General features: G+C 40.7%; 1 protein-coding gene across 1 annotated transcript in view; it reads left to right on the top strand.

Moving 5' to 3' along the window:
* LOC108311765 (beta-2-syntrophin-like) overlaps positions 1-12775 on the top strand; it is a 55338-nt gene that overhangs the window by 27494 nt on the left and 15069 nt on the right. The window lies entirely within an intron of this gene.

Below are 12775 nucleotides of genomic sequence, written 5' to 3' on the forward strand. Positions count from 1 at the left end.
GGGGTTTCACCATGTTGACCAGGATGGTCTCGATCTCTTGACCTCGTGATCCACCCGCCTCGGCCTCCCAAAGTGCTGGGATTACAGGCTTGAGCCACCGCGCCCGGCCTGACCATAGTATTTTTATACTAATGATCTTTGTTTCTGTTTCCCTAACATTATATTTCAAATTGGCTATGTATATAGAGTGGAACTCCTTAGTAAACGGGAGTCCTCATACACGTGAACCATTTTATTTCCCTAGACTTTAAGGGAGGAAATATTGTGTTCTTTCTGTGCAGTTGTCCTCAATTCCATCCTGGGAAAGAGTTTGTTGATAGAATTCATATTTTAACAAATACTTCTTTTGTGGCCCCTTGTAAGACAAGAATAAAGGTCTTTAGTTTTAGCTTCTTTCCTTCCCACTTGTGTCCACTGATCCTTAGATTTGTGTTCTGACATCTTATTTGGTGGATGTGACATAATGGCTTTTTCTTTTATTTGGGTGATAATTTTCTTTCCCATTTCCTCTTTCATACATTAGGCATTTCCAACCTGCTTCTTTCATATTTCACACATATGGTTCCCTAGTGATCCCAAACAAAAATTTCTAAGGTTCTGGCAACTTTAGATAGATTTGAAAGAAGAAAAGTTGGGATAGATAACTTCCTCATATAAAACAGAAGTTTCTAATAATGCTTCTTAAAAATATTTAAATGCAACCAATGTATTATTAAAAATAACCCATTGTATGTTCATGAAGTCCTTTCCATTGAGTTCCTATACTCAGCTATGTGCTTGTTAGGAAGTGATGGGAACGTAGGAACTCTTTGCTCCCACCTTTTTGTTGTTGTTGTTAAAGACTGGGTCTCCCTCTGTCACCCAGGCTGGAATGCAGTGGTGCAGTCATAGCTCGCAGCATCCTCTAACCCCCCGGGCTCAGGAGATCCTCCTACCTTAGCCCCCCAAGAAACTAGTATTACAGGTGTGTGCCACCACACCTGGCTAATTAAACAAATTTTTTTTTAGTAGAGAGAGGGTTCTCATTGTGTTGCCCAGTTGGTCTCAAACTTCTAGGCTCAAATGATCCTCCCGCCTCAGCCTCCCTAGTAGCTGGAATTACAGGCATGAGCCACTGTTCCCTACCTGCTTCTACCTTTTAGCTTTTTGTTTAGTGATCATCATTACTCTTCTCGCCAGTAAATATACTATTTAATCAAGATGTGGGTAATTAGTCTCTAATTTCCCTACAAGAAAGTATCTTCTGTAAGCCTTTGTTAATAAGGAATTTGCTGCACTTTTATTCTTTTTTTTGAGACAGAGTTTTGCTCTTGTTGATCTCTACTCACTGCAACCTCCGCCTCCCAGAGTCAAGCGATTCTTCTGCCTCAGCCTCCTGAGTAGCTAGGGCTACAGGTGCCTGCCACCACGCCCAACTAATTTTTTAAATTTTTAGTAGAGATGGGGCTTCACCATTTTGGCCAGGCTGGACTTGAACTCCTGACCTCAGGTGATCACATGCCTTGGCCCCCCAAAGTTCGGGGATTACAGGCATGAGCTACTGTACCTGGCCTTGAATTTTTCTTCTTTCAAAATATGAAAGGAATTCTTAGAGGCTTTAAAATAAAGAATTTTTTTTTTCTTTGAGAAATGAAGTCCTGCTATGTCGCCCAGGCTGGAGTGCAATGGCAGGAGCTGGGCTCACTGCAACCTCCACCTCCCAGGTTCAAGCAGTTGTCCTGCCTCAGCTTCCCAAGTAGCTGGGACTACAGGCATGCGCCACCATGCCCAACTAATTTTTTTGTATTTTTTTTTTTAGTAGAGACGGGGTTTCACTGTATATTGGCCAAGATGGTCTCAAATTCCTGACCTCAGGTGATCTGCTCACCTTGGCCTCCCAAAGTGCTGGGATTATAGGCGTGAGCCACTGCACCTGGCCAAAGTATAGATTTTTCAAAATCAAAATTTGATTTTATATAACATTTCATGTTGACCAATTATAAAGTAGATAAGAAAATAAGAAAATGGTCATTGTTGAGATTCAGTTTAAATGTATATTTTAAAAATAATTTTTGAATTGTTACATACCTTCAGAAAAGTGTACAAATCATAAAAATGTACAGCTGGATGAATTTCCACAGGCTGAGCATACTTTTATTAGCAGTGCCCAGATCAAGAAACATTATCAAAACCTAAAATCCTCCTCATGCACCTTTTCAGGCACTTCACCCCCCATCCAAGTGTAGCCTCTAATACCATAGCTTAGTTTTCCCTGTTTTTGAATTTTATGTAAAAATGCAAAAAAATAGGCCAGGTGAGGTAACTTACGCCTGTAATTCCCAGCACTTTGGGAGGCAGAGGCGGGCAGATCACCTGAGGTCAGGAGTTCGAGAACAGCCTGGCCGACATGGTGAAACCCCGTCTCCACTAAAAATACAAAAATTAGCCAGGCGTGGTGGTGCACGCCTGTAATCCCAGCTACTCAGGAGGCTGAGGTGGGAGAATCACTTGAACCTGAGAGGCAGAGGTTGCAGTGAGTCGAGATTGTACCATTGTACTCCAGCCTGGGCCATACAATGAGACTCTCATCTAAAAAAAAAAAAAAAAAAGGAAAAAAATATAGTATGTATTCTTTTGTGTTTGGCTTCTTTTCCTTAGTATACTTCTATGAGCCTAAACTATTTGCTGTGTATAGCTGTAGTTTATTCATTCTCATTGTTATATTGCATATTGTGGATTTTTCACAATTTATCCATTTCTACTGTTGAAGAGGTTCAGATACATACTCTATATTTGCCAGAGGCACAGAATTAAAAAAGATCTTTAAAACAGTGAAGAATAAAACAAATATTTTGACAAACCTTCCTTATTTTACTAGATAAAAAGCATCTGGAGTGCAAGAATCACAAATATACATATTTCCTTCTGTAGCTAGCATAGTAACCTTACTCAAATATTTGTTATTTGTGTGAACAAAGAAGTGATACAGAAACTAGATGAATTTTTGAATGTTTTAAATCAATCAACTTTTAGGTTCTCTTTCCCAGGCTGTTTGGGGTTATTGAAATTAGTCTGAACCATCATTGCTGTTTTGCTGCTTCTACCAATTCCATTATTATCTGTATATACGTGCCTTTTACCATAAGCTTGGTGTGTTTAATTCTCTCCAGAAGTGTTATAACATGTCATTGCTTCTCTCCGTATTTTTGAAGTTTGACATCAGACTTAGGAAATTTTGCTCCTTAGTTCTTCATGCTGAGTTTAAATTTATCTTTAATTTAGGAAAGATATAGTACAAAGTTATCTTTTTCTTACATAATGGAGTGAGTCCCCCACCCAAAGATGTTTAAACTATACAGATGTTGTAGTGTACCCACAAAGCTCCCGTTCAAAATGCCGAAAGTTTAGCAAGATAGCTTACACATGACACAATCTTAGAGATCCCCGTTCTTGTAATTTCTTCATTTTGGTAAGTTTGACATTTTGATTTTTGTTATTTAATTTTTTAAAATAACTTTTTATCACCAAATAGTGCTTTTTAAAATTAAAGATTCTCCCTTTCCCCAGACTTTTTTCTGATTATACAATTTCCTTTATTTTGTAGGATAAGATAATATCCTACAAATAATAATATCCTATACTATGAATGTATATATGTGACATATTTATAATGGAAGTAGCTATAGGAGAGCGTCCTGTGTTTTCACATTGCTCACAGTAATCATTTAGGGAGGTTTGACAGAGCCTTCTCATCCACTGTGTTTTGTACTACTGTAATATTAAAATGTTTATAGTCCTTTCCTCCTGCCCCCAAGCAACCACACAAAATAAAAAAATAAAATAAAAATGTTTACAGAGTGCCCAGTTTTTCTTTTTTTAAAAAATTATGTTTTTATTTTATTTTTTAAAATTTTATTTTTATTTTTTGAGGTGGAGTTTCGCTCGTCACCCAGGCTGGAATGTAATGGCATGATCTTGGCTCACTGCAACCTCTGCCTCGTGGGTTCAAGTGATTCTCCTGCCTCAGCCTCCCAAGTAGCTGGATTACAGGTGCACACCACCACACCCAGCTAATTTTGTATTTTTAGTAGAGAAATGTAAAAAAAAAGGATTATTATTATTATTTGAGATGGAGTGTCACTCTGTCGCCCAGGCTGGAGTGCAGTGGGACCTCTGCCTCCTGGGTTCAAGCGATTCTTCTGTCTCAGTTCCCTGAGTAGCTGGGATTACAGGTGCAAGCTGCCATGTCTGGCTAATTTTTTAAGTAGAGACGGGGTTTTTCCATGTTGCCCAGGCTGATATCGAACCCCTGAGCTTAGGCAATTCACCCACCTTAGCCTCCTAAAGTGTTGGGATTACAGGCGTGAGCCACTGTGCCCAGCTGTATAATGATTTTAGAAACAGCTTCTTGCTCTGTTGCCCAGGCTGGAGTGCAGTGGTGTGATCATAGCTCAATGCAGCTTCCAACTCCTTGGCTCTAGGGATCCTCCTACTAGCCTCCCAAGTAGCTGGAACAGGCATGTGCCACCACACCTGGCTGATTTTTTTTTAGACACAGCCTTGCTCTGTCACCCAGGTTGGAGTGCGAAGGTGTGATCTTGGCTCTCTGCAACCTCTGCCTCTCGGGTTCAAGCAATTCTCCTGTCTCAGCCTCCCAAGTAGCTGGGACTACAGGTGCCCACTACCACACCCAGCTAACTTTTGTATTTTTAGTAGAGATGGGGTTTCAGCACATTGGCCAGGCTGATCTCAAACTCCTGACCTTGCCATCTGCCCGCCTCGGTCTCCTGAAGTGCTGGGATTACAGGCGTGAGCCACTGTACCTGGCCACCTGGCTGATTTTTAAGAAATATATTTTGTAGGCGAGGAGTGGTGGCTCACACCTGTAATCTCAGCACTTTTGGGAGCTAAGGTGGGTGGATCACCTGAGGTCAGGCGTTCCAGACTAGCCTGGCCAACATGGTGAAACCCCATCCCTACTAAAAATACAAAAATTAGTCGGGCATGGTCGTTCGTTTATAATCTCAGCTGCTAGGGAGGTGAATCAGGAGAATCGCTTGAACCTGGGAGGTGGAGGTTGTAGTGAGCTGAGATTGGGCCATTGTAATCCAGCCTGGGCCAAAGAGCGAGACTCCGTCCCAAAAAGAAAAAAGAAAAATATTTTGTAGAGACAGGGTCTTGCTTTGTGGCCCAGGGTGGTTTTGAACTCCTGGCCTGAAGTGCTCCCTCCACCTTTGCCTCCCAAAAGTACCCAATTTATTTTATTTTATTTTATTTTATTTTTTTGAGACGGAGCTTCACTCTTGTTACCCAGGCTGGAGTGCAATGGCGCGATCTCGGCTCACCGCAACCTCCGCCTCCCGGGTTCAGGCAATTCTCCTGCCCCAGCCTCCTGAGTCGCTGGGATTACAGGCATGCGCCACCATGCCCAGCTAATTTTTTGTATTTTTAGTAGAGACGGGGTTTCACCATGTTGACCAGGATGGTCTCGATCTCTTGACCTTGTGATCCACCCATCTCGGCCTCCCACAGTGCTGGGATTACAGGCTTGAGCCACCGCGCCCGGCCCAATTTCTTTTAATTAAAAAAGTCAAATTTTAAAAATTTAATAGGCTAATTTTTAAAAACTCAACGAATATAAACTTGCTTTAAAGCAATGAAAAAAAAAAATCTTCTATTAATTGGACCAAAGCCTAAAGTAATATTCTGGGACACTTTGAAGAGAAACAACTTCTGTATTTTTAAGTTCATGCCCAGTACTTTTGAGTGTATGTATTTAAGGTTGTTTTATCAACCATTTCACATGTACATATCCTAATGCCATTTAATCATTCTTTAGTTACTCTTCAACATAAACTTGAAATTAAAAAAAGGAAACAAAACCAGGCATGGTGACAGCTACTTGGCTCAGGAGGCTGAGGTGAAGGATCATTTGAACCCAGGAGTTTGAGGTTTGAGTCCAGGTTGGGCAACAGATTGAGACCCCATCTCAAGGAAAAAAAAAAGAAAAGGAAAGAAAAGAAAAACAGGTGGAAGTGAAGATTTTCTATGTGCCTTCTGTTGTTTGTTAGTTTGTTTTACGTGGATTTGTAGATGAAGGCTAGGAACAAATTTGGGATAACCTGAGCACCTGTCTTTGGAATGCACAGAAAACACCTTTACTAGAGTATGCGTTATTACTTGAGGGTGGCACCCCCTTAGCAAACACCTTATACTAATGTCCTGGTCTCAAGGTTGCGATGTGTTTGGTATATGTGTGAGATCTATGTTGTGTCCTTTCTTTAAGTTTTTCAAAAATAGATATTTACTCATTATCCTCTGAAGTTTACTATCTATGTTTTGGTGATGATCTTAAGCTCTGCTTTGAAGGAAAAAGTCTTTTATAGTTTTTAGGGTACTTCTTTTCCTTTGTGTACTTTTCTTGGTAGCTCTTTAAGGAGGAATAATTCCTAACAGCCAAGACTACCTTTCATGACATCTTAGAACCCTTAACTGACTATCAACAACCTTTCAACAGTAGCTCACCGATGATCTGTCACCTTGAACCCTACACTCTAGCCTTTCCTAGCTACTTTCATTTCTCTGAATGTTTCTTTTTCCTCTTGCCTCTAAGTCTTTGCCTCTGTGCTATAACACCAGCCAGGCAGGCTCATTTCTAGGTTATCTGCCTTGGACTCTTTTACTTGTCTTTTAATGATCAAGGTGTCCTATGAGAAACGTTTTCTGACTTGACTCCACCCTACTGCCCCCACTTCAAAGTCGAGCACTGCTTTGTGTTAGTTTTTTACTTTGTATATTTTGTATATATTTCTAGAATAGTGCTTAATATACTGAGTTGTAATTATTCATTAGTAGAGTATAGTAGTGGTTACACGCTTGATCTTCACATCTTTACTATTTAATGGCAGAGTGACAGTGGCAAGCCTTTTTTTTTAATCATTAAGACCTCAGTTTCTTCGTATGTAAAATGAGAGTAATAATGTGCCCATCTGATAAGGTTATTGTGAGATTAAATGAAATTTTACACATAAAACAAAGCACTTAAGTCTGTTTTTGGTACATTTTGTATGTTAAATGGTTAGTGGAAGGGGTGATTTCATATGTGTGTCCTCTGTTATATATTGGCTTCTTGAAAACATGGAATGTGTTTTATTCCCCAGTATTTTGCCTATGATAGATTAGTTCAGAAAATGCTTATTCAATGTGTTGATAATTGTCCACTACCATGAAATCTTCACACTCACTTTTTTTTTTTTTGAGACGGAGTTTCACTTATGTTACCCAGGCTGGAGTGCGATGGCGCGATCTCGGCTCACCGCAACCTCCGCCTCCTGGGTTCAGGCAATTCTCCTGCCTCAGCCTCCTGAGTAGTTGGGATTACAGGCATGAACCACTGTGCCCAGCTAATTTTTTGTATTTTTAGTAGAGACGGGGTTTCACCATGTTGACCAGGATGGTCTCGATCTCTTGACCTTGTGATCCACCCGCCTCGGCCTCCCAAAGTGCTGGGATTACAGGCGTGAGCCACCGTGCCCGTTCCACACTCACTTTTATTTATGTTCTTACTTATATACTTTAAAAAAAATTCATTCTAATAGGCTGTACTATGAGAAACACTATTATTATTATTAATTTTTTTTTTGAGACGGAATCTCACTTGATCACCCAGGCCGGAGAGCAGTGGGGCGATCTCAGCTCACTGCAACCTCCGCCTCCGTGGTTGAAGCAATTCTCCTGCCTCAGCCTCATGAGTAGCTGGGAGTGCAGGCATGTGCCACCATGCCCGGCTAATTTTTGTATTTTTAGTAGAGATGGGGTTGCACCATACTGGCCAGGCTGGTCTGGAGCTCCTGACCTTGTGATCTACCCGCCTCAGCTTCCCAAAGTGCTGGGATTATAGGCATGAGCCATGGTGCCCGGCTGATAAATACTATTATTTTAGAGGTTTTTATTTTTTATTTTTTCGAGATGGAGTCTTAATCTGTCGCCCAGACTGGAGTGCAGTGGCGTGACCTCGGCTCACTGCAACCTCTGCCTCCCAGGTCCAAATGATTCTCCTGCCTCAGCCTCCCCACTAGCTGGGCTTACAGGTACGCACCACCATGCCTGGCTAATTTTTTAATATTTTAGTAGAGATGGGGTTTCACCGTGTTGACCAGGCTGGTTTTGAACTCCTGACCTCAAGTGATCCGCCCACCTCAGCTTCCCAAAGTGCTAGGATTACAGGTATGAGCCACCACGCCCCATCTTGTTTTAGAGTTTTTGTATAGTGTGTTGTGGCTTCAACACATATACAACTCTAATAAACATATATTTTACATTTATGTCTGTCTGTCTGTCTGTCTGTCTGTATGTTTGAGATAGAGTCTCGTTCTGTTGCCCACGCTGAAGTGCAGTGGCAAGGGCTCACTGAAACCTCCACCTTTTGGGTTCAAGCGATTCTCCTGCCTCAGCCCCCTGAGTACCTGGGATTACAGGTGCTTGCCACCATGCCTGGGTAAGTTTTGTGTATTTAGTAGACATGGGGTTTCACCATGTTAGCCAGGCTGTTGTCAAACTCCTGATCTCAGGTGATCCACCTATCTCAGCCTCCCAAAGTGCTGGGATTACAGGCATGAACCACTGTGCCTGGCCTGTTTTTTATCTTAATTTAAATTAAATTAAATTAAATTTTTTGATAGAGTCTCAATCTGTCATCCAGGCTGGAGTGCAGTGGCGAAATCTCGACTCACTGCAATCTCTGCCTCCAGACTCAGGCGATTCTCCCACCTCAGCCTCTCAAGTAGCTGGGATTACAGGCATGTGCCATCATGCCTGGCTAATTTTGTATTTTTAGTAGAGTTGGGGTTTCACCATGTTGGCCTGGCTATTCTCAAACTCCTGTCCTCAGGTGATCCACCCACCTCAGCCTCCCAAAGTGTTGGGATTATAGGTATGAGCTACCACTCTGGGCTATTTTAACTTTAAATAAGGGTTACTTGCCAGCCTGGGCAACACAGTGAGACCCTGTCTCTCTGAAAATATTTAAAAAGTAGCTGGGTATGGTGATGCATGCCTGTGGTCCCAGCTACACGGGAGGCTGAGGTGGGAGAATCTTTTGAGCTTAGGAGTTTGAGCCTGTAGGAGTTTGAGGCTGTAGGATTGTGCCACTGCATTTCAGCTTAGGTGACAAAAATCGTCTCTGAAAATGAAAAAAGGAAAGAAAAATAAGGTGTTTCCTCTTAAATAAGCCGTTATGGTTCATATGTGTGTGTTCTCCTACTCATTCCAGGTGCTTCTTTGTATTGTTGCTGAGATAATGTTTGTTTAGCATTATTCTACTTCCAGGATTTCCACCAACAGAAAATAAAAACTTAATTATTAAATTAGAGCACTGGGGCATTTTAAAGATTTGTGTGTGTGTGTGTGTGTGTGTGTGTGTGTGTGTGTGTGGTACCAAAGCTATTACTACTTGAATTTTCAGCTTTATTCTGGCCTTTGTGATGTTAGTGTGACAGGCTTACATATTCAAGACAGTACTGAGAGGAGCATGTTTCCTTAGAGTCCTGGCTTGCTTTATGAGCTTTATCTCATTAACCCTCACAGCAGTTCTCTTATGTAAATAGGTCAGACTCAGAAAGGCTCAGAGATTTTTCTTCTGTTTTTGAGACAGGGTCCTGGTCTGTTGCCCAGGCTGGAGTACAGTGGTGTGATCACAGCTCACTGCAGTCTTGAACTCTCAGACTCAAGTGATCCTTGCATCTCGGCCTCCTGAGTAGCCAGGACCACAGGTATACACAACTGTGCCTGCCTAATTAAAAAAAAAATTTGTAGAGATGGGGGTGAGGAGGTCTTACTATGTTAACCAGGCTGGTCCTGAACTCCTGGGCTCAAGCCATCCTCAAGCCTTGGTCTCTCAAAGTGCAGGGATTACAGACAGGAACCACCACACCCAGCTCATTTACGTATATAAGATAATGCTTCTTGGAAGGAGGTTCTAATCATTTTGTTAATTCATTTAATAAACACTTATTGTGCTTGTTCCTGCTCTTTACCATGGACCTGTTAATTTCTGAAATCCATGAAAATATTTGTCAAGTTCTGCTGTATTAGGTAATAATGGTAATGCCTCAAATTTGTATGGCTTTTACAATTTTTAAAATTCCTTTTTACAAATTAATTCACTTAATTTTCGTAATAATTCCCTAAGGATAGATATGATTTACATATAAAGAAATTGAAATCGGGCTGGGCACAGTATGATTACAGGCTAACAGCTATAATCCCAGTACTTTAGGAGGCCAAGGTGGGAGGATTGCATGAGATCAGGAGTTCAAGACCATTCTGGGCAACATGATGAAATCCCACCTCTACAATTAAAAAAAAAAAAAAAAAAAAAAAAAGAAAAAAAAAAAAAAAAAAAAAAAAAAAAAAAAAAAAAAAAAGGAAAAAAAAAGAAAAGAAATAACGGAATTAAACCACTTGCATCATGGATATAAGCCCTGAAGGGATGGACATATGGGAGGTACAATCTCTTCTAAAAAGTAATAACCTTTTTTTGAAAAATAGTATTCCACCCTGGTGCCATTTATCTAGTTTTAGTTTGGCTAATTTTTTGTATTTTTAGTAGAGATGGGGTTTCACCCTATTGGCCAGGATGGTCTCGATCTCTTGACCTCCTGATCTGCCCGCCTTGGACTCCCAAAGTGCTGGGATTACAGGTGTGAGCCACTTCGCCCAACCCGATTTTAAAGATTGGAGATAAATTCAGGAGCAGATGACAGTGGTTTTTACCCATGGCTTTGCCATAAACTGACTATGACTTAGAAGTTTTCTGATTTCTTTAGGCCTCAGTTTTCATAGGTTTCAGTTTAAACATCTTTATAAATAAGCATGTTGTAGGAGTCTCAACTTATCCTGGTTCAGAGAGCTGCCTGAAAAAAAATTTAAGTAAAAATGAACTTGTTGGACTGAGTTATTGCTAAGGTTTCCTGTAGCTCTGACATTCTGTTATCTATTTCCTTTGTGCACAGGACACTGTGTGTGTTGGTGGGGGGGGGGGCGGGTGGTAAACACAATACACCTGAAATTCATAGTTGTTTTGTTAATCTTCTCTAAGTATGGTAATTTAACTAGACTATATTGAGTATAGCTCTATAATTCATGTATATGTATTATAGCGGTGAATCTTTCTTCTTTCCTAGAATAATCTCCAGGAGAGAGAGGAGGATTTAGCATGCATAAAGATAAATATAATCACAGGATAAGCACTCTCACTGATTATAGAAAGCTAATATTAACACATACTGGCTGTCCGTTGCAAGGGCAAACTTCCACATATCCAAAGCTGCTCTATAGTATTAACTTAATATTACTTGACAGGAATATTTGTCATGGAATTTTGGAATTAAATGTAGATGCTTCTAAAATGACAATATTCTTTGATGTTTTCAAAGCATTGATGGTTCACTTTTCTTTTCTTTCTTTTTTTTTTGAGATGGAGTTCTGCACTTATCACCCAGGCTGGAGTGGAGTGACATGGTCTTGGCTCACTGTGACCTCCGCCCCCCGATTTCAAGCAATTCCCCTGCCTCATCATCCTCCTGAATAGCTGGGATTAGAGGCACCTGCCACCATGCCCATCTAATTTTTATATTTTTAGAAGAGATGGGGTTTCACTATGTTGGCCTGGCTTGTCTTGAACTCCTGACCTCAGGTCATCCACCCGCCTCGGCCTCTCAAAGTGCTGATTACAGGCATGAGCCACTGTGTCTGGCCTGCTACACATAATTTTTTAAAATCTCAAATTATAGGAGGTCTGCCGGTAGACTCTGCCAGGACAGATGCAGCACTCTATGATACCATGTTTGTACTGTTATTCATAATAAGGTTGTTTATCTCATGGTTGCAACTCCAGACATCATATCCAAAGCTGCCTTGAGACATAAATTCAAAGCAGGAAGAAGGGGAAAGGGAATGATACTGGTTGGGTCTGTTCTCTTTATTGAGGAAAGCTTTCCCATATGCCCTTTACAGATTTCAGCTTACATCTTGTTGACCGTAACTGGTTGAATGGTTACCAGTAACTGCAAGGGACATTGGATAAATGAGTATTTAACTTTATGGTGAAGATAGATAGGAGAGAAAGGAGGATTGGGAGTGGGTATTGGATTAGCCATCCAAGTGTCTAATATGGACTTGTTGAGTTTGTAGTACCTGTAAGATACCAGGTCTGATTCAGGAACTTTTCATTATTTAGCCATAAATACCATATTATGAATCATGGAACTACAGTTGGTTGATATTAGGAAAGATTAAACAACCTGAGGAAGATTAGATCAGGACCATCAAGGGCCATCATGGAAGAGCTGGGGAATCGGGAGATGTTAATTTAATGGCTGGATCACTGGTGATGTCAACTCAAAGAGTATTCTAATATGTCCCTGGAATTATGAGTCAATCCCTCCAAAGGCAGAACAAATTGTATTGCAGTATGTGATGATTTGTGTTTAGCTGAGAATCCTAAGCACATGTAATGGCAATTAGCAGTCATTACTACACGTGATTATAACACAAGCCTAGAGACTACATAATTTGCTTAGGGCCATGTTGTGAGTCAGTAGTAGTGCAAGAGGGAGAAAGAAATAACTCAGGTCTCTGAGACAGTGAATATGATTCTAGTATATTTGGTTGTAAATGTCTTCAGTTAAATTTAATAGTTTGTACCCAACCCATGGTTTTTAGCCATGGCTTTGCCATAGACTGACTAAGACTTAGAACATGTTTTCTGATTTCTTTAGGCCTCAGATTTTGCTTT

The sequence above is a fragment of the Cebus imitator genome, unplaced genomic scaffold (assembly GCF_001604975.1).
Source record: "Cebus imitator isolate Cc_AM_T3 unplaced genomic scaffold, Cebus_imitator-1.0 Scaffold118, whole genome shotgun sequence".
NCBI classification, from domain to species: Eukaryota; Metazoa; Chordata; class Mammalia; order Primates; family Cebidae; genus Cebus; species Cebus imitator.